This window comes from Cherax quadricarinatus, chromosome 36 (assembly GCF_038502225.1).
Source record: "Cherax quadricarinatus isolate ZL_2023a chromosome 36, ASM3850222v1, whole genome shotgun sequence".
Lineage (NCBI taxonomy): Eukaryota > Metazoa > Arthropoda > Malacostraca > Decapoda > Parastacidae > Cherax > Cherax quadricarinatus.
The window spans coordinates 20,936,594-20,960,689 of NC_091327.1; the positions used below are offsets into that span (position 1 = coordinate 20,936,594).

Genomic DNA, 24,096 nt, shown 5'->3' on the forward strand with positions numbered 1-24,096 from the left:
CTCCTGGTGTGATGGCTGTGCTCCTGGTGTGATGGTTGTGCTCCTGGTGTGATGCCCGTGGTCCTGGTGTGATGCCCGTGGTCCTGGTGTGATGCCCGTGGTCCTGGTGTGATGCCCGTGGTCCTGGTGTGATGCCCGTGGTCCTGGTGTGATGCCCGTGGTCCTGGTGTGATGATTGTGGTCCTGGTGTGATGGCTGTGGTCTTGGTGTGATGGCTGTGGTCCTGGTGTGATGGCCGTGGTCCTGGTGTGATGGCCTCGGTCCTGGTGTGATGGCCGTGGTCCTGGTGTGATGGCCGTGGTCCTGGTGTGATGGCCGTGGTCCTGGTGTGATGGCCGTGGTCCTGGTGTGATGGCTGTGGTCCTGGTGTGATGGCTGTGGTCCTGGTGTGATGGCTGTGGTCCTGGTGCGATGGCTGTGGTCCTGGTGTGATGGCTGTGGTCCTGGTGTGATGGCTGTGGTCCTGGTGTGATGGCTGTGGTCCTGGTGTGATGGCTGTGGTCCTGGTGTGATGGCTGTGGTCCTGGTGTGATGGCCGTGGTCCTGGTGTGATGGCTGTGGTCCTGGTGTGATGGCTGTGGTCCTGGTGTGATGGCTGTGGTCCTGGTGTGATGGCCGTGGTCCTGGTGTGATGGCTGTGGTCCTGGTGTGATGGCCGTGGTCCTGGTGTGATGGCTGTGGTCCTGGTGTGATGGCTGTGGTCCTGGTGTGATGGCTGTGGTCCTGGTGTGATGGCCGTGGTCCTGGTGTGATGGCTGTGGTCCTGGTGTGATGGCTGTGGTCCTGGTGTGATGGCTGTGGTCCTGGTGTGATGATTGTGGTCCTGGTGTGATGGCTATGGTCCTGGTGTGATGGCTGTGGTCCTGGTGTGATGGCCGTGGTCCTGGTGTGATGGCTGTGGTCCTGGTGTGAGTGTTAGTCTTTTGTATGCCGTACTACAGTCCTCTCATTATATCGTTGAATCTGTATTGACAGTCACTGGATAACCAAACATCTACAAATAAAGATACCCAGATGTTGCACATGTGTATTTTTTTCATCAAGGGGAAATGAAGCAATACATCCAGCAATTGCCGGTTCAACCAGGCTTTGGTGCATACGGGATCACCAGCAGTAACAGCCTGGTTGGCCAGGCAAGCACCAGACAAGCCTGACTCAAGGCAGGTATATGTAAGTACAATTATCATACCTAGCAACATATGTGTAAATTACCTATGGTAACCTCATAAAAGGTAGAGAAAATGACTTATTTCCACTGGGGTCTTTGTCGGTGTTCACAATGTCTCTTGTGTAAATAATGACCGAGAAGCCTTTTACTGCAACGTCTAGCCCGAGGCCGAACTTCATCGAAACCCTTTATGAGGCTGGGCGTTATCGAAGCCCTTTATAAAGGCAAACCCTGGGCGAAACGTTCTAATAAAAAGGCTTCTTTGTTACTATGGTCTTTATTTCCACCTGTCGGCTTTTGTCACTGTCTAGGATGTCTCTCGTGTGTCGGGGACGGTAAGATTGGTGATTAATATCACTGAGGATTAAGTGTACATGTGCATTTTCCTGTACACATGTGGGAGTAAAGGAAAATACACATGCGTGTGGGGTTTAGAGGATGTTTACACATGCGTGCCGGTTTATGCACTGAAGGAGGGGAGGCGTACATGCGCCTGCTGGTTGATGCATGGAGCATGTCATGTACACAGAGCCGGATTAGTCTTTGTAAGAGCATAATGTGTTGTCTGGATACAGTGACTACAAGACCATAATATGTTGTCTGGATACAATGGCTTCAAGACCATAATATGTTGTCTGGATACGGTGACTACAAGACCATAATATGTTGTCTGGATACAATGACTTCAAGACCATAATATGTTGTCTGGATACAATGACTACAAAACCATAATATGTTGTCTGGATACAATGACTTCAAGACCATATGTTGTCTGGATACAATGACTTCAAGACCATAATATGTTGTCTGGATACAATGACTACAAAACCATAATATGTTGTCTGGATACAATGACTACAAAACCATAATATGTTGTCTGGATACAATGACTACAAAACCATATGTTGTCTGGATACAATGACTTCAAGACCATAATATGTTGTCTGGATACAATGACTACAAGACCACAACATGTTGTCTGGATACAATGACTACAAGACCATAATATGTTGTCTGGATACAATGACTACAAAACCATAATATGTTGTCTGGATACAATGACTTCAAGACCATAATATGTTGTCTGGATACAATGACTACAAAACCATAATATGTTGTCTGGATACAATGACTTCAAGACCATATGTTGTCTGGATACAATGACTACAAAACCATAATATGTTGTCTGGATACAATGACTACAAAACCATAATATGTTGTCTGGATACAATGACTTCAAGACCATATGTTGTCTGGATACAATGACTTCAAGACCATAATATGTTGTCTGGATACAATGACTACAAAACCATAATATGTTGTCTGGATACAATAACTTCAAGACCATATGTTGTCTGGATACAATGACTTCAAGACCATAATATGTTGTCTGGATACAATGACTACAAAACCATAATATGTTGTCTGGATACAATGACTACAAAACCATAATATGTTGTCTGGATACAATGACTACAAAACCATATGTTGTCTGGATACAATGACTTCAAGACCATAATATGTTGTCTGGATACAATGACTACAAGACCACAACATGTTGTCTGAATACAATGACTACAAGACGATAATATGTTGTCTGGATACAATGACTACAAAACCATAATATGTTGTCTGGATACAATGACTACAAAACCATAATATGTTGTCTGATACAATGACTACAAGACCATAATATGTTGTCTGGATACAATGACTACAAAACCATAATATGTTGTCTGGATACAATGACTTCAAGACCATAACATGTCTGATACAATGACTACAAGACCATAACATGTTGTCTGATACAATGACTACAAGACCATAACATGTTGTCTGGATACAATGACTACAAGACCATAACATGTTGTCCGATACAATGACTACAAGACCACAACATGTTGTCTGATACAATGACTACAAGACCATAACATGTCTGATACAATGACTACAAGACCACAACATGTCTGATACAATGACTACAAGACCATAACATGTTGTCTGATACAATGACTACAAGACCACAACATGTCTGATACAACGACTACAAGACCACAACATGCTGTCTGATACAATGACTACAAGACCATAACATGTTGTCTGATACAATGACTACAAGACCATAACATGTTGTCTGATACAATGACTACAAGACCATAACATGTCTGATACAATGACTACAAGACCATAACATGTTGTCTGATACAATGACTACAAGACCATAACATGTCTGATACAATGACTACAAGACCACAACATGTTGTCTGATACAATGACTACAAGACCACAACATGTCTGATACAACGACTACAAGACCACAACATGCTGTCTGATACAACGACTACAAGACCACAACATGCTGTCTGATACAATGACTACAAGACCATAACATGTTGTCTGATACAATGACTACAAGAACACAACATGTTGTCTGATACAATGACTACAAGACCATAACATGTTGTCTGATACAATGACTACAAGACCATAACATGTTGTCTGATACAATGACTACAAGACCATAACATGTTGTCTGATACAATGACTACAAGACCATAACATGTTGTCTGATACAATGACTACAAGACCACAACATGTCTGATACAACGACTACAAGACCACAACATGCTGTCTGATACAACGACTACAAGACCACAACATGCTGTCTGATACAATGACTACAAGACCATAACATGTTGTCTGATACAATGACTACAAGACCATAACATGTTGTCTGATACAATGACTACAAAACCATAATATGTTGTCTGGATACAATGACTACAAAACCATAACATGTTGTCTGATACAATGACTACAAGACCATAACATGTTGTCTGATACAATGACTACAAGACCATAACATGTTGTCTGATACAATGACTACAAGACCATATCATGTTGTCTGATACAATGACTACAAAACCATAATATGTTGTCTGGATACAATGACTTCAAGACCATATGTTGTCTGGATACAATGACTTCAAGACCATAATATGTTGTCTGGATACAATGACTACAAAACCATAATATGTTGTCTGGATACAATGACTACAAGACCATAATATGTTGTCTGGATACAATGACTACAAGACCATAACATGTTGTCTGATACAATGACTACAATACTTTTCCACAGAACTTACTCGTAGGTCGTCTTTTTTTGTGATTATTGTGCTTAAAAGCACATTTTATATATTTTTATATAGAAAACTTAGATAAATCAGCAGTTTGCTTTTACCTTATTTTATATGATGGTTTCATTAGAAAACCGACAAGTTGACAAATAAAATACTCGTGAAATATTTGGCCATGTTTATTCTGGAAACCTCGGATAAGTGCCTGATTTATCATCATGAGGGTTACACAGTAGGAACCATAGCTAGCTATGTTTCCCTCTCATAATTTATCACACATCAACCTGATGACACTGGAGGACAGGAGGGATTGGAGAGGGGGGGGGACATTGATAACGACTTGCAAAATACTGAGAGGAGTTGGCAAGGTGGATAGGGACAGGATGTTTCAGAAATGGGACACAGCAACAAGGGGACACAACTGGAAGTTGAAAATTCAGATGAGTCACGGGGTTGTTAGAAAGTATTTGTTTTCAGTCGTAGAGTTGTCAGGAAGTAGAACAGTCTGGAGAGTGATGTAGTGGAGGCAGGATCCATTCATAGATTTAATAAGAGATACGATAAAACTCACGGAACAGGAAGAGAAGACCTAGTAGAGACCAGCGAATAGGCGGGGCCAGGAGCTGTGACTCGACTCCTGCAACCACGAATAGATGATTACAAATAGGCGAGTACACAAAATGGGGTTACATACATACACAGTGCTAAAAGAGAGACTTAAGTAGGGTAACGAGTATATCATCAAGTATTCTACTATAAGCTTGTCAGGTACTGCAGTTTCAAGGGATTGGCTTCAGCACAGCTGGAGTTGTTGTCCAGGACTGTGTGTACGTATGCGTGCTGGTGAATAAATGGAAGGAGAAGTGTACATACGTAGGGACGGGGGGGGGTTACATGTGTGTATGTGCGCTTCTGCTAAGGCGGAGGTTAAGTATACATGTACAACGTTGCTATGTATATGTTTGAGAAGCAACTGGAAGTTGTTGTAGATGTGTTTAAGTTGTTTAACTTTTATAATGATCACGATCATTTTTTTACACATCAGTTTTACAAGCTAACAGCTGCTATCCTACCTCGGTTCAACCCCCCACCCCCCAGGATGCGACCCACACCAGACGGCTAACACCCAGGTACGTACTTACTGCTAGGTGAAAAGGGGCAACAGATGTAAGGAAACATGCCCAACATTTTCACCTGTACCGGGGATTGAACCCCGGATAGTCAGTGTATGAAAAAGAGTGCGCTACCAACCTTAAGTTACAAGAGTGTGTATTTTGTATCCACCAGAAGCAGTAGTTCCAGCAACAAACTTACACTATCATACATTGCTACTGCATTGTTTCCCGAAGAATGAGACCCATGACAGTTGTTTAACACACATGTACCTATTGTTACTGTGAAGTCCACAGGTCCAGCAGGTGTGTACTGACTTAATTGTACTCACCTAATTGTGGTTGCAGGGGTCGATACTCAGCTCCTGGCCCCGCCTCTTCACTGATCGCTACTAGGTCCTCTCTCTATCTGCTTCCTGAGCTTTGTCATACCTCGTCTTAAAGCTATGTATGGTTCCTGCCTCCACTACTTCACTTGCTAGGCTATTCCACTTCCTGACGACTCTATGACTGAAGAAATACTTCCTAACATCCCTCTGACTCGTCTGAGTCTTCAGCTTCCAATTATGACCCCTTGTTTCTGTCCCCCCTCTCTGGAACAACCTGTCTCTGTCCACCTTATCTATTCCACGCAGTATTTTGTATGTCGTTATCATGTCTTCCCTGACCCTCCTGTCCTCCAATGTCGTAGGACATACCCCTGAGCTCCGGAACTAGCCTTGTTGCAAACCTTTGCACTTTCTCTAATGTCTTGACATGCTTGACCAGGTGTGGGTTCCAAACTGGTGCTGCATACTCCAGTATGGGCCTGATGTACACAGTGTACATTGTCTTGAACGATGCCTTATTAAGGTATCGGAACGCTATTCTCAGGTTTTCCAGGCGCCCATATGCTGCAGCAGTTATCTGGTTGATGTGTGCCTCCGGAGACATGCTCGGTGTTATGGTCACCCCAAGATCCTTGAGCGAGGCTTGCAGTCTTTGGCCACCTAGCCTATACTCGGTCTGCGGTCTTCTTTGCCCTTCTCCGATCTTCATGACTTTGCATTTGGCAGGGTTGAATTCAAGAAGCCAGTTGCTGGACCACGTGTCCAGCCTGTCCAGGTCTCTTTAAAGTCCTGCCTGATCCTCATCTGATTTAATTCTCCCCATTAACTTCACATCATCTGCGAACAGGCACACCTCTGATCTATGTGTGTGTGTGTGTGTGTGTGTGTGTGTGTGTGTGTCTGAGGCAGACGGGGCTGTATGCACATGTGTGAACATGAATGTGGGGGTGGAGGCATAGCTAGTGTACACACCCTGGGTAATGCAAATAAACACACACACAAATTGACCGTCACATTGCCAGTGATGGAGAAAATTTCCTCCCCTCTCTCTCTCTCTCTCTCTCTCTGTCTCTCTGTCTGTCTCTCTGTCTGTCTCTCTGTCTGTCTCTCTGTCTCTCTCTCTGTCTCTCTCTCTGTCTCTCTCTCTGTCTCTCTCCCTCAAAGTAATTTTTTAACTGAGCCAGAATACAGGTGACCTGAGGCTCCAGTAATGACACATTTACATGTGACATTTCTCCTCTTATGTAACCTTGTTCTCCTCTCTTGTATCTGCTGATAAGGACCTCAGTGAAAAGTCAAAATACGCAAACTTTCATTTCATATTTCTGTCACATACTCGTCTATATGTATTTATCTACACAATAATAATAATAATAATAATAATAATAATAATAATAATAATAATAATATCTTTATTTCTACAAGTACATGTACAAGGTATACAGATCATAGCTGACATCAATGACATACTACTATATAGAAAGCCGCTTGTTATGCTGAGCATTTCGAGAAAATTATGTCAGTTATGTCCCAGGATGTGACCTACATCTGTCGACTAACACCCAGGTACCCATTTCATACTGATGGGCGAACAGGGACAGCAGGTGTCTTATGGAAACACGCCCCTAATGTTTTCCAGCCGTACCGGAGATTCGAACTCCAGACCTCAGTGTGTGAGCTGAGTGCGCTGCAACAGATAGGCAATTTTAATCGAAACGTTTCGTCTACACAGTAGGCTTCTTCAGTCGAGTACAGAAAGTAGGCAGGAGCAGTAGAGATGAGAAGACGATGTAATCAGTCCATCACCCTTGAAGTCGTAAATTTGAGGTTGTCAGCCCCTCAGCCTGAAGAAGAGTTCTGTTCCATAGTCTGGAACAATTTGAAGATCAAGCGACAGTGTGGGGACTTATATACTGTCGGAAGGAGAGGTGCAGAGTAGTAGTAGTGAGACTGTAGCCACTGAGAGGTCACGTCCCTCTCAGATCAAACAATTCTCACTTGAAAAAGTTTTCCTAGGTGTTTTCTCTTCTGTACCAAGATGCCATTGTGTTGCAGTGTGACAGAGTGAATATCAAAATGTTGTACAATACCGACAGGTTGGTAAGTAAGACACATAGGCAACAAATAGGTAACTTTAATCGAAACGTTTCGCCTATACAGTAGGCTTCTTCAGTCGAGTACAGAAAGTAGGCAGGGTGATGGACTGATTACATCGTCTTCACATCTCTACTGCTCCTGCCTACTTTTTGTACTCGACTTAAGAAGCCTACTGTGTAGGCGAAACGTTTTGATTAAAGTTGCCTATGTGTCTTACTTACCAACCTGTCTGTATTGTATACCATTTTGATATTCGTTCCCACTTGCTTACGAGTCTAAAGCTAAAGAAATATTGCCTAATATCCCTGTAACTTGTACGTGTTTTTAACTTCCAGCTGTGCCCTCGTGTTCCTGTTTTCCGCCTCTTGACAATCTATCCCTGTCCACCTTATCAATTCTTTAGCATTTTGAACACTGATATCAAGTCCCCCTTGGTTCTTCTACCCTCCAACGTCATACCTCTCATCATATCAGTTTTGGTGTATATATCAAACCATGGAACGGGTGGAGGTAGAATACATGGCGAGTGAGACGTAAAACTCCAGGTCAGTGCGTAACCCACTCGGCTCTAGATTCAACCCCACCCGTTGTTTACAATCATGTTACTACGATTTCGTGAGACAAACATATATCTGCACTGTTAAAGTTCCTTTACATATCTGACCAGGTTTGGTTTCTGGTTCTACACTGGTGCTGCGTACCCCAATATGAGCCTGACTTGCCCTGTACAGTGATGTGAATGACTCTTTGTTGAGCTTCCTGAAAGCTAATCTTAGAGTTGCTAAACATCCGTTTATGCGGAGGTTATTTAGTTGATGTGCGTCTCGGGTGATGTGCATGGTGTTGTGCTCGCCCCTAGGTCCATCTCCTTGAGGGAGATTTACAGCCTTTGTGTGTGTACATGCAACTAGGTGTACATACAACTAAGTGTACGTGTAACTAGGTGTACAAGTGCAGAGGTATGCAACGAGGCTAGTTTCAGAGCTATGTAAGATGAGTTATGAGGAAAGGCTGAAGGAACCGAACCAGGGAAGATATGACAATAACATGCAAAACACTCAGGGAAATTGAAAGGGTAGTCAGGGATAAAATGTTTGAGAGGCTGTAAACAGGTACTTGAGGGCACAGGTGAAAGTTAATAACGCAGAGGAGTCATAGTGATTTCAGGAGGTGTTTTTTTCAGCTTTAGGGTGGTCGGGAAGTACAATAACCTGGACAAAGAAGTGGTGGAGGCAGGTTCAAAACAATGTTCACTACCATCCTTGATAATATTGCACCAGTTAAAGAGGTTAGGATTAAACGAAGAACTGAACCCTGGATGAATACTGAGATATTAGATAATATGAAATTCAGAGACCAGCTGCTAAAAAGATTTAAAGCAAACAGAGAGGATATTGCAGCACTAAAAGAATTCCAAAGGGTGAGGAACAGAGTACAGAGACTTATAAAAGGAGCAAAGGCAAAGCACTACTGCTCAAAAATTGAAGAGTATAAGCATAACCCCAGAAAGCTCTGGCAACAACTAAAACAGTTGGGGTATAGCCGTAAGCCAGTAGATAGGTCTAACATAGTACTCACTATCGATAATGAGGTATGCCACGAAACATCTAAGGTGGCAAATTGCTTTAATTCATACTACACATCTGTTGCATCAACACTAGTAAGTAAACTACCAGCTGCATCAAATACCTTTAACACAGACTCTGATAAGTTTCAAACATACTATACCAATAAAGGGGTAACCCCAAACAGTTGTCAACTAGTAAGTGTATCTCATGACTTTATTCAAAAAGAACTAAGCAGGTTAAACCCAACTAAGAGCACAGGCCCTGATAACATCCCGTCTAAGTTCCTAAAAGATGGTGCTTCTGAACTGTCAATCCCTATTGCTCACATAATAAATCTATCAATTACCACTAATACCGTACCGGAGGGGTTCAAGGAGGCCAGAGTTACTCCTATCTTCAAGAAAAATAGTAGGTCTGATGTAAGCAACTATAGGCCTGTTAGTATACTCAGTATAATATCTAAAATTCTAAAGAGGGCGGTATATTCTCAAGTAGTTAAGTACCTTAATGACAACAACATTCTCCATAGCTATCAATCGGGCTTTAGAATATCCTACTCAACCGACACCTCCCTTATTAATCTGATGGATTACCTGAGAACTGAAATGTCAAAGGGGAACCTCATAGGTATGGTAACCTTAGACCTGCAAAAGGCCTTCGATACTGTCAACCACAATATATTATGTAATAAACTTCAAGCTATCGGTATAGGTTCTGTAGACTGGTTTAAGTCCTACCTTAGCAACAGGAGACAAATAGTCAAAATCAACAAAACAGAATCAGAACCCCTGCCGATAACATGTGGAGTTCCCCAAGGTAGTATTCTGGGTCCCTTATTCTTATGTTATGTCAATGATATGCCTATCAGTGTCAAGTGCAAACTCCTACTGTATGCAGATGACAGTGCTCTGTTAGTGTCAGGTAAAGACCCACAAGATATTGCTAATGTTTTAACACTGGAACTGGAGTCCTGCAGCAAATGGTTAGTAGACAACAAACTATCATTACACCTAGGGAAAACTGAAGCCATTCTCTTTGGCACGAAACATAAACTGTTCAATGTAATGGGGAGCCCATCACTTTGGTTTCATCAGTAAAATATTTGGGAATCCCCTTTGACCCATGCATGTCAGGAGAATTGATAGGGAACAGTGTAGTAAAGAAAGCGAATGCCAGACTGAAGTTCCTGTATAGACAAGCACAGAGTCTACCTACTGAGGCTCGCAGGACCCATGTCTAGCCCTTATACAATGCCATATGGATTACGCTTGCTCTTCTTGGTACTCTGCCTTGACAAAAAAACTGAAAGATAGACTGCAAATCACCCAGAACAAAATCGTAAGATTCATCCTGGGGCTGGGACCAAGAGACCATGTAGGCCAGGATGAATTACAGCAGTTGGATATGCTGAATGTTGAAGACAGAGTAAAACAACTGAAGCTAAATCATGTTTATAAAATTGCTCACAAACAATGTCCAGAATATCTTGCTGTCAATTTTGTCAAGGTTGGGAACCAAAGCAATCATAGTACTAGGGGGAGAGAGCACAACTTTGTAGTACCCACAGTCAGTGGCCAGGCTTCAAACACCTTTTATTGTACAGCAATAAAGGAATGGAACAGACTGCTCGCACATGTCAAAGCCAGTCATAGCATGAACCAGTTCAAGAAGAGTGCCAAAAGGTGTCTGATGAATGTAGCTACAGAAAGGGAGGGGAATGATTTTCTATTTTTTAGCTAACATACGTGTAAATTTTACCTTATTCCTAGTAATGACCCTCGTATTGTAGATAGTCTTAATGACCTTGGTGTAGTAGATAGTCTTTTTAGTATGATAAGATGTTATCTTCATTGTAGAATAATAAGAAAATATTATAACCTTTATATTATAATAATAAGGTAAAAGGACCCCAATGGAAATAAGTCACTCTGTCTGACTTTTTTGGGTTATCCTAGGTTCTCTACACATATGCTGCTATGTATGATAATTCTATGCAACTGTATTTGTGTATACCTGAATAAACTTACTTACTTACTTACTTACTGTTCTGTACATAGTTTTAAAGAGTAAGTATGATCTAGACCAAGAGGCTAACAGGGCCGGGAGCTAAGACTCGACCGTTGCAACCACATATAGGTGAGGAGGAAAAGGTTTTGTGTGCATACACACAGCTATGTACGGACACACACATGTACACAAAATGGCCACCATCAGTGAAGCAGTCAGGTGATTTACAAGAGTGTTCTCAGTAAATAATCACCTTACAACAGCAAGTAGGTCGCCGCCCTAAACCGAGCACTGCACCAGTGTTCCAGTAGCCCAGCCAACAAACTGTTGGTGGAGTGAGGGAGGGAGGGAAGTAGCAATGAAGTGAGGGAGGGAGAGAAGGAGGGAAGGGAAGTAGCAGTGGAGTGAAGGAGAGAGAGAAGGGAAGAGGCAGTGGAGTGAGGAAGCCTTGGCTAAGTACTTACCAAAGTATTGATTCTCATATCCACATAAATGGTCTCAGGTGGTGGTAGGATAAACCAGGGAGGAGAACAAACCAGCGAAGAGGGGTAAACCCATCGGGAGATTAAGCCCAGGAGGTTGGCAAACCCAGAAGAAGGTTAAAGAAGCAGAGATTCAATTACTGAGGCAGGTAAAGTTTGGCTCACAATTAACTAAGTCAACACCACCGTTATTGACATGGACAGTGTTCTGTGTGTACGTTAAGCATATTGCTGACCCAACTGTGTGATTTTTTACGAGAAGGTCTGGTGGGATATTTATGACCAGGTTTAGATCTGGTGGGAAACTTATGACCAAGTTTAAGTATGGTGGGTTGCTTATGACCCAATTTAGGTCAGGTGAGGTGTGTTCATGAACATATTTAGTGAGATATTAAAGAGCAGGTCTGGTGTAGCCTGAACGACCACACTGTTTAGGGAAGTCAAGATTGGGTTCATGGTGAACAACTGGTTTCAGTGCATCAAAAGTCTCTCCATGCAACCTATGATAATTGCAGAAACAGAAAAGAACAAAAAGGTACAATACCGTGGCTGGAACAATACACAATACACCACTACTTCTTTTCCTTCCTCTCTTGGTTCCATCCCTGTCCAGCCGCCTATATATACTGGCTCCTTCTCTTTTTTGTGTTAGCGTGACTTCGTAAATGGTCCAAATCGGACCGAAACGTCGTCGTAAGCTTTTCTCTCCCATGTGCGGGTTATTTGTTTGCAGAAACAGGTTTCCAAACCCTTTTAAAGAAAAATGCATCACACCCTTGTCCTTGTACATGAAGATCACCCAAACGCATGCATATAAACCCAAACACAGATTAAAAACATTGCTAAATCTTACCAGGGAAGCCTCTCTGGTTCTAATAATCCCCATAAATATTACAAAACACAAATAAAGGTTCTGGATAGCGGCAGGACATGAGTTCCCATCATCAGTGCTGTGAAGTACCGCACAATGATTTTATTTCTATGAGGAGACCATCTAAATTGACCACAATAAAAAAAAAATCTTTAGTTTCTCGTCAAAATACAGTCCGTGTTTACAGGCCGGTCTATTTTTTTTACACATACAAGCGTGTAACCGACGATAGATCATATATACACTGCTGCTATGAATACTTTATACATTCTACGGAATCTTTACTATATATAGATTTTGGGAGCGAAATTTCGGAATGCTGTACGAAAAGATCAGCAACAACAATAATATGAAGAAGCGGAAGACGAAGGAGAAGAAAAAGAAAAAGACAAAAATGAAGAAAAGTATTTTAATAAAATAAAATGTATTTGTTGATTAAAAAGCTGGTCGTTATATATAACATTTTAACGAAGAAAACCCGTCTAAATATTTTCGTGATTATCACTTGTTATCACCATTTATATCCAATTTTCTTATAAAAAATTAGACCTCACTTCCAGGTAGACAGGTGTAAGATTCAATACTAGGTAGATCTATTTTAATCTATCATTGAAAACCTCGTTGTAATTAACTTTTAAAGGGGTTGAGAGGTAAGCCACTGGAAGGGCTCGGTCAGATGACCAAAAATTCCAGTGGCGGGTCATCATGCGCTAAAGATCCGTGTCAGGAAATACCTGTTCTGTTTCCTGAGTTATCTTACCTAACTAAACCCTACATAATATAACCTAACATAACATACCCTGGAGGCTACCTGGAGGCTACCTGGACCCTAACCTAACCTGACAAAACATAACATAACCTCGCTGATTATTACCAATTTACTGCTAAATTTTTAGAAAAAACTTCATTTCCAATTTGATCTTAGAAATCTGAATGAAATCAGAGACCAATAAGACACATGTGCAACATTATCTTCACTGGAGAGACCTGCTCAGTAGGTTTCGTCGGTCGAAATACAGAGGTGACAAAATATGCAGTAGGAATGTTTTATATGAGGTGATCAGTCCCCCAGCCTGGAGAAGAAAGTTTCAGGTGGTCAGTCCCTCAAGGACTAAAAGACTGATCACCTCACATCTACATCGCTCTACATTCTGTCTGACGAAGCCTGCTGACCAGACGAAATATCTCGGCTATAAAGATAGTTAAGTGTTGGACATGTGCCTTACTCATCAAAAGACACCCCAGTGTTACACATGTCTTATCCATCAATAAAGACACCCCAGCGTTACATATGTGTCTTACTCGGCATCTGTTTTTACGACACTGTAGGTTCAACCCAACGAACTCCGATAATGTACTAGGCCATTTGGCCTGGTACATTCGCTCTCGCCTCTCTTGTTGAAGTTCACTGGTTCGAACCTATAGCTTTGACCTGTTTTTACAGAAGAGTAGATAGGTCTGCAGCTTCTAATCACCGTCCTATCAGCTTGACCTCATTAACAGATCAGTTAATAAAAGATGATGAGTCTGAACACGGCATCACAAGGGATCGACTGAGTTTGAAACTAATGCAGATTTTTTTCACAAACCTATTTAATGGGATTTATTTGATTCTGTCGCCGAAGTGGCTAGTTTATTGTGCAACTCATATCTATCTTGTGGACGGTGGTGCAAGAGCAAATGGATATACAAAAGAACTAGGAATTATACCACAAAAGGGTTAACAGAAGTACACATCGGTACAGAACAAGCAATTTTTTTCTGCAAATATTACAAAATGTTGATATCTGCACGTTATAAGCCTCTACAAAAATTAATGTTATTTATTCTAGGTTTGGGTAGGGTAATTAAAGTTAACCAACAACAACAAGATAATACGGGCAAACATTTTATATTTGAGAGAGCTGATACTCGTATATAAATGAAGTCGGCTAGTGTGATGGTACCCTCACTCTCATGTGTTTAAGATGATTTGTCATGTTGATAAAGTGGACTAGGCCTCCCGAGAACACCGCTTTAAAAATATAAGAGCCATGATGTCTACCACTGTGAGCCATGATGTCTACCACTGTGTTGGTTAGGAAAAGATATCAGACTTCTGAAGAAATTCTGAAGACTCGATATTATGTTAAAACTGAAAGACGTAAAATTCAGACAAGTAAGTAGGGAGGTAAGTAGGTAAGTACGCATGTAAGTATGTGACTTATTAAGAAATCAAGCGAGTGAATAAGTAAATAAATTTACTCATTTTCCTTGCGCAAGTAACATTTTTACACAAGTCTTACTTCCAAACATAAGTGTAAAGTACTTAGGATGACCCAATAAAGTAAGAGTGACTTATATCCACATGCAACAATAAGTACATTTGATTAGAAGACACTTTACCCATGTCGTCTCACTCGCCAGGCGCTGTGATTCGACTCCTGCAAACACATATAGGTGAGTACATCTCACTCGCCAGGCTTGACGTCTCACTCGCCACCGTCAGGGTCACGAGTGGATCTGTACACCTCTGCAATAAGCATTATGAAAGCTATCCCCTGTGTTGACAGCTGCGTTTGTCATATAGGAAGGAATTCGCCAGTGATCTAATTCTGGCTGGGTGACTTATTCAGGGATGCTGGCCGTGAGTGGTGTGCTTTTTTGTGTGCTCGGTCCCATGTGACTCCTTCAAGGAGGACGCCAAGGAGACGGTGGTGTCCTGCTGAGCAGCATCAGACCCAGGTGTCTGTTGTCTTTGGGAGGTGGTGAGGGGTGGTGCTTCCTCTCTCAACACCCAGTGGGGTATAGGAGCTTTTGCTTGATGTGCTTGTTACTGCGTATATACCTCCCTGCATTTCACTCCCTGCAGAGCAAATTATTTAAACTGCGTTTCGCTCTAAACAGCGCTTCGATGGTCTATCTAGAGCGAAACTTAGCATAAATTAGGATTTACTGTGCACACACACACACGTCTTATTTCTTACAGATTATCTTCCTGCCTGCTGGGAGCGTCTTGTCACCTGTCTTGCCTCAATTATTTTATTGTGGGGTTTCAAGAGTGTTGAGGCATCCACACACACACACACACACACACACACACACACACAGGAAGAGGTATGATAAAGACTGTTGCAACCCCTGAATGGGTCACAATGTATATAATGTATATTACCTTTTCATATAATTTTATATTGCTTATATCTGCGATAATAGCTAAATCGTAAATATATTGCTTTATATTATTATTTGACCTAGTTACTTTTGTTAGGTAGGATGTAACATTCATATATTATTATTATGTGCTCATAGTTCAAGTCTTGATTGTCTAACTACTGTAATTATCGCTCGTGGCTCGTTACTCTGCCGGCTTCTGTGTTGCTGGGCAGCAACTGTCCACGGAGCTATCACGTGATAGAGGGGGGTGTTCACAACTCGCCTGAAGTAGTCAGTCTGGGCTAGACTCTCTTGGTGGTTGGACGTATTCCTGACAAGACGTGCCTAACTTCCTTATTGGCCCCTGGGGCACATATGACTTAAAGACACAGATGAACTGCAGACGTTAGCAAGAAGTACCTCACTGTCAGGGTTAGTGAGCATAACGCATAGATTAAAAGTTTGTAGAGGAAAAAAACATGCAGAATGTATAGTGAATGGTTACATGTGTGTCTCACTATAGGTGGTCGGAGGAACGAGCCTCCACCATTCCTTGTTCTACGTTAGAGTAGCAGTCAGGGATAACGATGAAGACAGTACAGGGGATCAAATCACAACATTTCAGCTGCGATTCAATAAAGGTTCAGGATGAATCTCCCTCAAGGAAGGTTCCTTGATGTTGGTGAGGGGCTCTTGATTTAGGGAATTGGATCTGTGCTCCAGTTCCCCGAATTAAGCCTGAATGCCTTCCACATCCCCCCCCAGGCGCTGTATAATCCTCCGGGTTTAGCGCTTCCCCCTTGATTATAATAATAATAATCAGGATGAACCGAAACGTCACCTGAAGTTTCCTCTAATGCGAGCTGTGAGTGATTCCTGAAATGTTCCAGCCACGTTACTGTGTTTCAACCATTAGTGTATTCCAACGACTGCACTGTGTGTTCCAACTGCTGTATTTTGTGTTCTAGCCACGGTACTGTGTTCCAACTATTGTACTGTGTTCCAGTCAACAGTAGTGTGTATTTCAACCAGGCTATTGTATTTCAACCACGATATTGTGCATTCCAGTCGCGGTATTGTCTGCTCCCCACCCAACACTAATCTTTAAATGTCTGTAAAGCACGTAAGCACACTACCATCCTGTGTGATGGAATACGACAGGGAAACAGTGTTTGCTCCCACTATGTAACTATCACGTAGAATAAGGTAGCAGCACACTACTGATGTATGCAAGTTCGCAAAATAAAAAGGTCTAACACTCTCTAATGGGGCAACAGTAACAGCAGCAGCAGCAACAGGAGCTACAGCAGTAGCGGCGGCGCCCCCTGTGTCGCTGCTGCAGCTGCTGCAGCTTCTGTTGCTGCTCTCACAATAAACAGACCTCCGCCTGGAAATCTCAGTCAGGCACTGTGTCTGTCTAACACATTCTCACACAACCAGTGATAAACGTTCAGATGTAAACGATTATTTTTTTGTCGGCTTCCTCGTGGCCGTGACATTCTCCCACTGGCGGGAGATTCGTCTGTAAAAACATGCACTTGTGGTTACAGTGGTACCTATGCTAACCTTCCTATGGTCTATAAATATAACTAGTTGGAAGAATCTTATTGTAGCCAGCTGGCCCAGTGGCTAACGCGTCGGTCTGGAGTTTTATGACTCTGATCGCGGGTCCGAATTGAACCATTAACTAGTCTCACACTGAGACTAGTTAATGTTCAGTTCGGACCGAAACATCGTCATAATTTTCTTTCTCCTATGTACGGATTATTTGTGTATAATATCTTGAGATATTCTAATTCTTGAGCTGCTTCTTTCAAGAAATTTATCCTCGACCCTGGCCTTAGACTGGGCCGTGGGAGCCATGAAACACGGAACCACTGCAAAACAACCACGGGGGAAGTTAAATGATAGCTCTAGGCCTTTCGTGTTGCAATCGACACATCATCAGAAGCTTGTAATGTTGCAGAAATGAGTAAGAAGTCCAAGAAGATCCGTTCAAGGGAACAACTCGAGCTTATTCGCGATTTTTGCATATTGCTAACAGTGTATGTGGCCAGGCAGAAACATAAACAACCTCAAAATATATTTGCTATGTATAAGGCTACACTTATGATATTCAGTTTACCTGGAGTTTACCTGGAGAGAGTTCCGGGGGTCAACGCCCCCGCGGCCCGGTCTGAGACCAGGCCTCCTGTATATACATGCATCATAGAATTAATACTAAAAAAAAGTTGTGCTGCAAACCACTGCTTCCTTCCTTTAATAATAATAATAATAATAATAATAATAAAAATAATAATCTTTATTTCTACAAGTACATGTACAAAGTATACAAGAATAGCAGACATCAGTAACATACTACTATATAGAAAGCCCCTTGTTATGCAAAGCATTTCGGGCAAATTAGGTCAAATTTTGTCCCCAGGATGCGACCCACACCCTGGTGTCTTCAGGAAACACGTCCGAATGTTTCTACCCGTACCGGGGATCGCACCACGGACCTCAATGTGTGAGATGGTGCACTAGCAATCGAGCTACGGGACACTGTAGCCAATTAAGACCTAACAACTTGTCTAGACTGATAATTCAGCTAAACACTGACAATTGGAAATGCAACATAAACAATATTTCCACAAGCACTACTATCGTTACAATAAATATGATGGTAAATTCCACACAAGCTACTAGTTGATGAACAAGACATGTGCAATATTTGGGTATTATTATCGCCTAAGAAAGGTAAAAGACTCCTCTGCATCTACTGTCTCCAGGACTGTGATCAATAAGTAAGTTTATATAGGTTCTGGTACACATATAGTTACACAAATTACCGTACATAAGTAACATATTGATCAGGCCCTGATCCATGAGGCCTGGTCAGACCAGGCCGGAGGGGGGTTGACCCCCGAAACCCTCTCCAAGTATACTCCAGGCACCACGCAGAAACAAGTGAGTATATACAGAGAATGATCACAGTTAGGTGGAATCTTGCTGATTGCGATCTTTCTCTGTACAAGTAACATAAAAAAAACAATGGTTACAATTATGACCATAACTTTTAAAGGGGTGGACCGGTAAGCCAGCGGAAGGCCTCGGTCAGATGACTAAAACCTCGAACGGCAGGTCATCATATGACTAAGACCCGAGTCAGGGAACGCCTGTCCTGTTTCCGTACCTAACCTAACCTAAATAACATGTGTAAATCACCTAGGATAACCCCCAAAAAGTAAAATGGACTTATTTTCATTGAATTATTCCTTACTGTATTGTATACAACTATATGAAGTAATTGGAAAATATGAAATGAACAATATTTTTCTAGGTAAATTAGACACATGTGCAACTCTTGGGTATCTTTATTAAGGAAACGTTTCGCCACACAGTGGCTTCATCAGTCCATACGTAGGAGAAACTTGAAGAACAGGAGGAGAATGAGGTAATCAGTCCCTCAACATGTCGGTTCTCTGAACCATTCATCCAAAAACCTGTCAGACACTGCAACTTCTTGGGATCTTAATACTTAGGAATTCTTCGTTTGCCTAATTCTTGGGCACGACCTACTTCCACATTGAACAAATGTGACACGACCTATGACTACTGCACCTCTCCTGCCATACGGTTTATAAGCTGCTTCTCCGCTGATATGCCGTATTCTATTCAAGACTGATGGACTGAACACATCGACTCAAGGTTGAGGGACTGATTACCTCATTCTCCTCTTGTTCTTCAAGTTTCTCCAACGTATGGACTGATGAAGCCACTGTGTGGCGAAACGTTTCCTTAATAAAGATACCCAAGAGTTGCACATGTGTCTAATTTACCAACATGTCGGTTCTCTGAACCATTCATCCAAAAATATTTTTCTAGTGGTGTAGCAATGCTCAGCGGTATTTGACAAAATCTCATTGTGATCTCTAATCCTGATTTTTGGGCTACAATTCACAAGATAAGCTTCGTGCACACAATAAACTAGCCGCACAGGAAACACAGCTAAAACTAATTCTGTATTCGACTGATAAAGCCTGCAGAGCAGGCGAAACGTTTCGTCAGAAGAAATACCTAGCGTAACGCATGTCTCACTCATCCTCCTGCGAGACTGATCAATGTTTGATCACAGCTTCTAACTTAACCTTCCATAGCCTCTCTCATGGATAATACATTGAGATTAAGCTAAATAACAATGATATAAAGAAACATCTTGGTAATTAGTCAGAACATGAAGGAGAAAGCGGTGTTACCTGTGAGACGTGGTGGGCCAGGAACATATGATAGAAGCAAGAATGGAGAGTTCAACACTCAGGGCGAAGGGTCGACTACAACCCTGTGCTCCTTCACACCGCCATTCTCCCTCCTTCCTACACTGGCATTCCATCACACGTACACTATTTGATTTTTTTTCTAGTTTATTTGTAAGCGTTCCTTTCTAGTCTCTTTGTTTCTTTAAGTAGAGCTTCATCCAGCCGAGTACTTACTACACGTAGCTTACCAGTGATGTAATTTTAATGTCCAAATTTCAATATTTTCTTTCTGAATGTTCTCACGATATTCGCTATTTACTCAACAAGATTAACAAATACTTTCCTTTGAAACCAAACAGAAAAAAATATTTGATCCCGTAAAGACACATGTTGTCAATGACATGATTTCATGTATAAAAATTCTTCAAAAGTAACTTAATTCGATCATGTACCAAGTTTGGTATTCTTAAGACTGTTGTATTGTAATTATTATATGGTGCACTGGTTCAGTATAACCTATTCATTGTTGACATACTATTTTTATCACATTAACCAGACAAAAATAATGCGTCTGGTCGCTAGTGGATGGCGCTGCGAGTGTTGTCAAGTGTGGTTCTTGAGATTCTCCATGGATTAGTAACCACGAAGGGTTAATAACTCAGGATAATCCGGTAAATTCAGTGTGGTATATTTTTGTTGTCCTTATGTTCTCTACTTATGGACGCCACTGACAACATCGACTATATCTTAGGTATCTACTACCTGCTACTCACGTCTCGCACCTCCTGGAGTTTGGATACAGGTTCTTTCGGTTGTGAACCGAGAACTGTGCCACTGAATGTGAGTCTTGTGGTTGTGTCTGCAGTCTCATTTGCCCTCGGCACAACAATGTTACGCTGTTATTTTACTCTCGACTTTTTCATGTGAACGCAAAATTTGCTGAGTAACATTGTCTTCATGAATATCGCTGGAGACAGGTCGCAGAAAGTCTCTTACATGCCGCTGTTCACACTGACAGTGACATCGGCATCCAAACACCTTTTCAATTGTCAAATGTCTTTTTTTTTTTCATATATTAAAACTGGTCATTGCGCATTCCGTCAAAAGCCGATGTTATGAAGTTCTAGACTTCTGGGTCTGCCTTCTGAAACATAACAGCGGATTTAAAATCCGATTATTTTGCTCCAGAAAAACAGTATAAAAAATAATTGAGAGCAGTAAACTGATAAGATCGAGGCTTGCTACATGTGGCTTATCGTGGAAGACATCGTCATTTGGCGAGCCGTCACGTTGAGAACGTTATGCTGTCATTGATGGTTCACTGTACTGAGGGCAACGCCTCTCACCTTCCCCAGATACCCAGCACGACTGGCTAGAACTCTGGGGTGTCATCGTTCTCAAGGACCGCCATCGTCCACGGGCCCACAGCAACACCAGAAAGGACTAAGTACCACGAAGACAAAAAGACGACGAAGAGAATCACTCGCGTTTGGGTAACTCTCCAGAACCAGGATTTCTATATAAACAGCAGCACTTCAGGGAGAGCACCGTCTTGAGCAGTTGTGGGACGAGAGAGTGGCGACACACGTATATCCAGTAAGGTGGGAGGTGTGTAGTCAGTGACGTGACTCTCTCAGTGGCAGACACCAGACTGGCTCACTGTGTGCTTCGCACCAAGTCATGACAACCTATCTTCATTGTACAGGTTAATTTTCCCACGAGGCTCCCTGCGTCCATTTCTTGACGCTTCTTGTACTCTTACCAATCATATTTTGCTCATTTTAAGTTAGGATAGGGTAGATTAGGTTAGTTTTGACAAATATAGAAAAAACATGTATTTAATTGTAAACGCGAAAATTAAAAGTACTCATCGACACTTACGCTGATGAAGCAAAAGACTGTAGTCTGTTCGATTGTCATTCATCGTATCTACAATTAGCCAACAATTTTTAGACTGAAACTAAACTTTTCGATCCGTTCTATAGACAACCGGTTCTCCTGAATCCCTTCATAATTATAACTATGCTCACACTACAGTTTCATGACTTACATCAGAAACTACTTAGTTCCAACTACATCGGCTGAACTTGCTCTTAAAACTTCCCTCGAATCCTACTTCCAACACTCTCTGGGATGTCCCCAAGATTTATACATCCTCTTGATTTACATATGTTATTCCATGCTTTCTAAATGTCAAAATTATCTCGGCAGCCCTTCCTCAACGCTCTGTAAATATACTTTTCACACCATCACAAACTCTTCTAATTTCCTTCTGCCTTATTTTCTTCATAATGGTCACTCCACGCGATGCTCTTAAGTACATTTCCAACGCCTCCAGTCTTCATTCTGCAATATTCAAAGAATAGCAAGGCTTATTCTCACAATATCTGACACCTAGATCCAATAACCTTGCTTTCTTGGCTAGCTACTTACATGTGATTTTACACAAATAACCCACTCATAAGACAATGAAACTTGTGACGACGTTTCGGTCCGACTTGGACCATTAACTATGTGTGGGTTATTTGTGTATTATTCTAGCCACAGTGTTGTGCATTCTTATTCTTTACCTGTGACTTCATTACCTCAGGAGTCAAGACCTCTCCCCAACCACTATAAATACCCATGTCGTGTTGTTCGCTGTGTGAATTGATCAAGTTCCTAGTGAACGAAACGCTCTCATAGCAACATGGTATAACCCACGTTGTTAGGTAAAAGTACACATGTGCAACTAATGTGACACTACTGTAGCAACGTTTCGCTCTCCAAGAGCCTTGTCAAACTGGATTGACAAAGCTCCCAGAGAGCGAAACGTTGCACAATAAAATATCACATTAGTTGCACACGAGTCCATTTACCTAACATATTGTCGGTAATTCTACTTTTAAAACCCACATTGTGTCTTATTTACATACTGCTGGTATACCATTGTATTACCATCATACCTCATACCCATAAAAACATTGACAACACAATACTGGTAATTAAGATCAGAGCCCAAATTGGTATGGCGATGCACAGATTTAGTGAGGATGGCGACTGCAATGGTTTGATTTAGACGAGTGTCCAGGCAGAAATAGACAACCAATACAAAATCCCTGGTATGGGGAGCTCTCGATGCTTGGAAGTGAGCTCTGTTTTCTAACATAATTTCAGATATTGTTGATGCTGTAGTTTTCACTACGAAGCTCTCCCACTGGGGATACTAGTAGGAAAGCTGATATGACCTGCTCAGCTGGTAGAGCACTCAGCTTGCCGTTGGGCATATTTCCTTACAACTGCTGCCCCTGTTCATCTAGTTAGCAGTAAGTAGGTACCTGGGTGTTAGTCTACCACCCATGGGTCGCAGTCCACGGGGCGGTAGACAGCCTCAGGCAGAGCTGGGATTTGAAATGAATCGAGTTAGGATAACAGTTCTTAGCATGTAAAACTGATCTATGGGCAATAAAAAAAAGACTGTGAATGCATAGTACTATCTATGTAAGCACACTTAGGATCGTGAATCCCATTCTCAATATATTAACAGACACATAATAGCAGATAGCATTGGAATATCGACAGGTAGTAGTTAATATAGACACACAAGCATCAAATGGAACTTCTATTTAGGTAACATTTCTCCATCACAGCAGCCTTTTACAAGTCTGTGAAAGCCTGATGAGCATTTATCACCCACATTATGGGAAAATCGCTAAACATTTAGGGGTATACAGTTCTTGGCTAATCAGATACAATTATAAAATTAATGCATACTTAAAATTATACTATTGTTCATTTAGTTACCTCACTTTTGTACATGACAAAAAGTCTTATTCTTAAGTAGTTTGTAAGCAGTATGATGTTTACCGGGAGTTTACCTGGAGAGGGTTTCGGGGGTCAACGCCCCCGCGGCTCGGTCCGAGACTAGGCCTCGTGGTGGATCAGGGTCTGATCAACTAGGCTGTTACTG

The 24,096-nt window shown here is 41.8% G+C and overlaps 1 protein-coding gene across 3 annotated transcripts in view; it reads right to left on the reverse strand.

Annotated features, from left to right (window-relative positions):
• LOC128691274 (uncharacterized) overlaps positions 1-21,810 on the reverse strand; it is an 85,174-nt gene extending 63,364 nt beyond the window's left edge. For 2 of the 3 annotated variants that reach the window (XM_070091550.1, XM_070091552.1), the window contains exon 1: positions 20,148-21,810. The gene's annotated coding sequence lies outside the window, so the exon portion shown is untranslated. Of the gene's footprint in view, positions 1-4,879; positions 4,946-20,147 lie in introns of all 3 variants that reach the window. The other variant, XM_070091549.1, reaches the window with a different exon arrangement.
• Between the last annotated feature and the right edge of the window lie 2,286 nt (positions 21,811-24,096).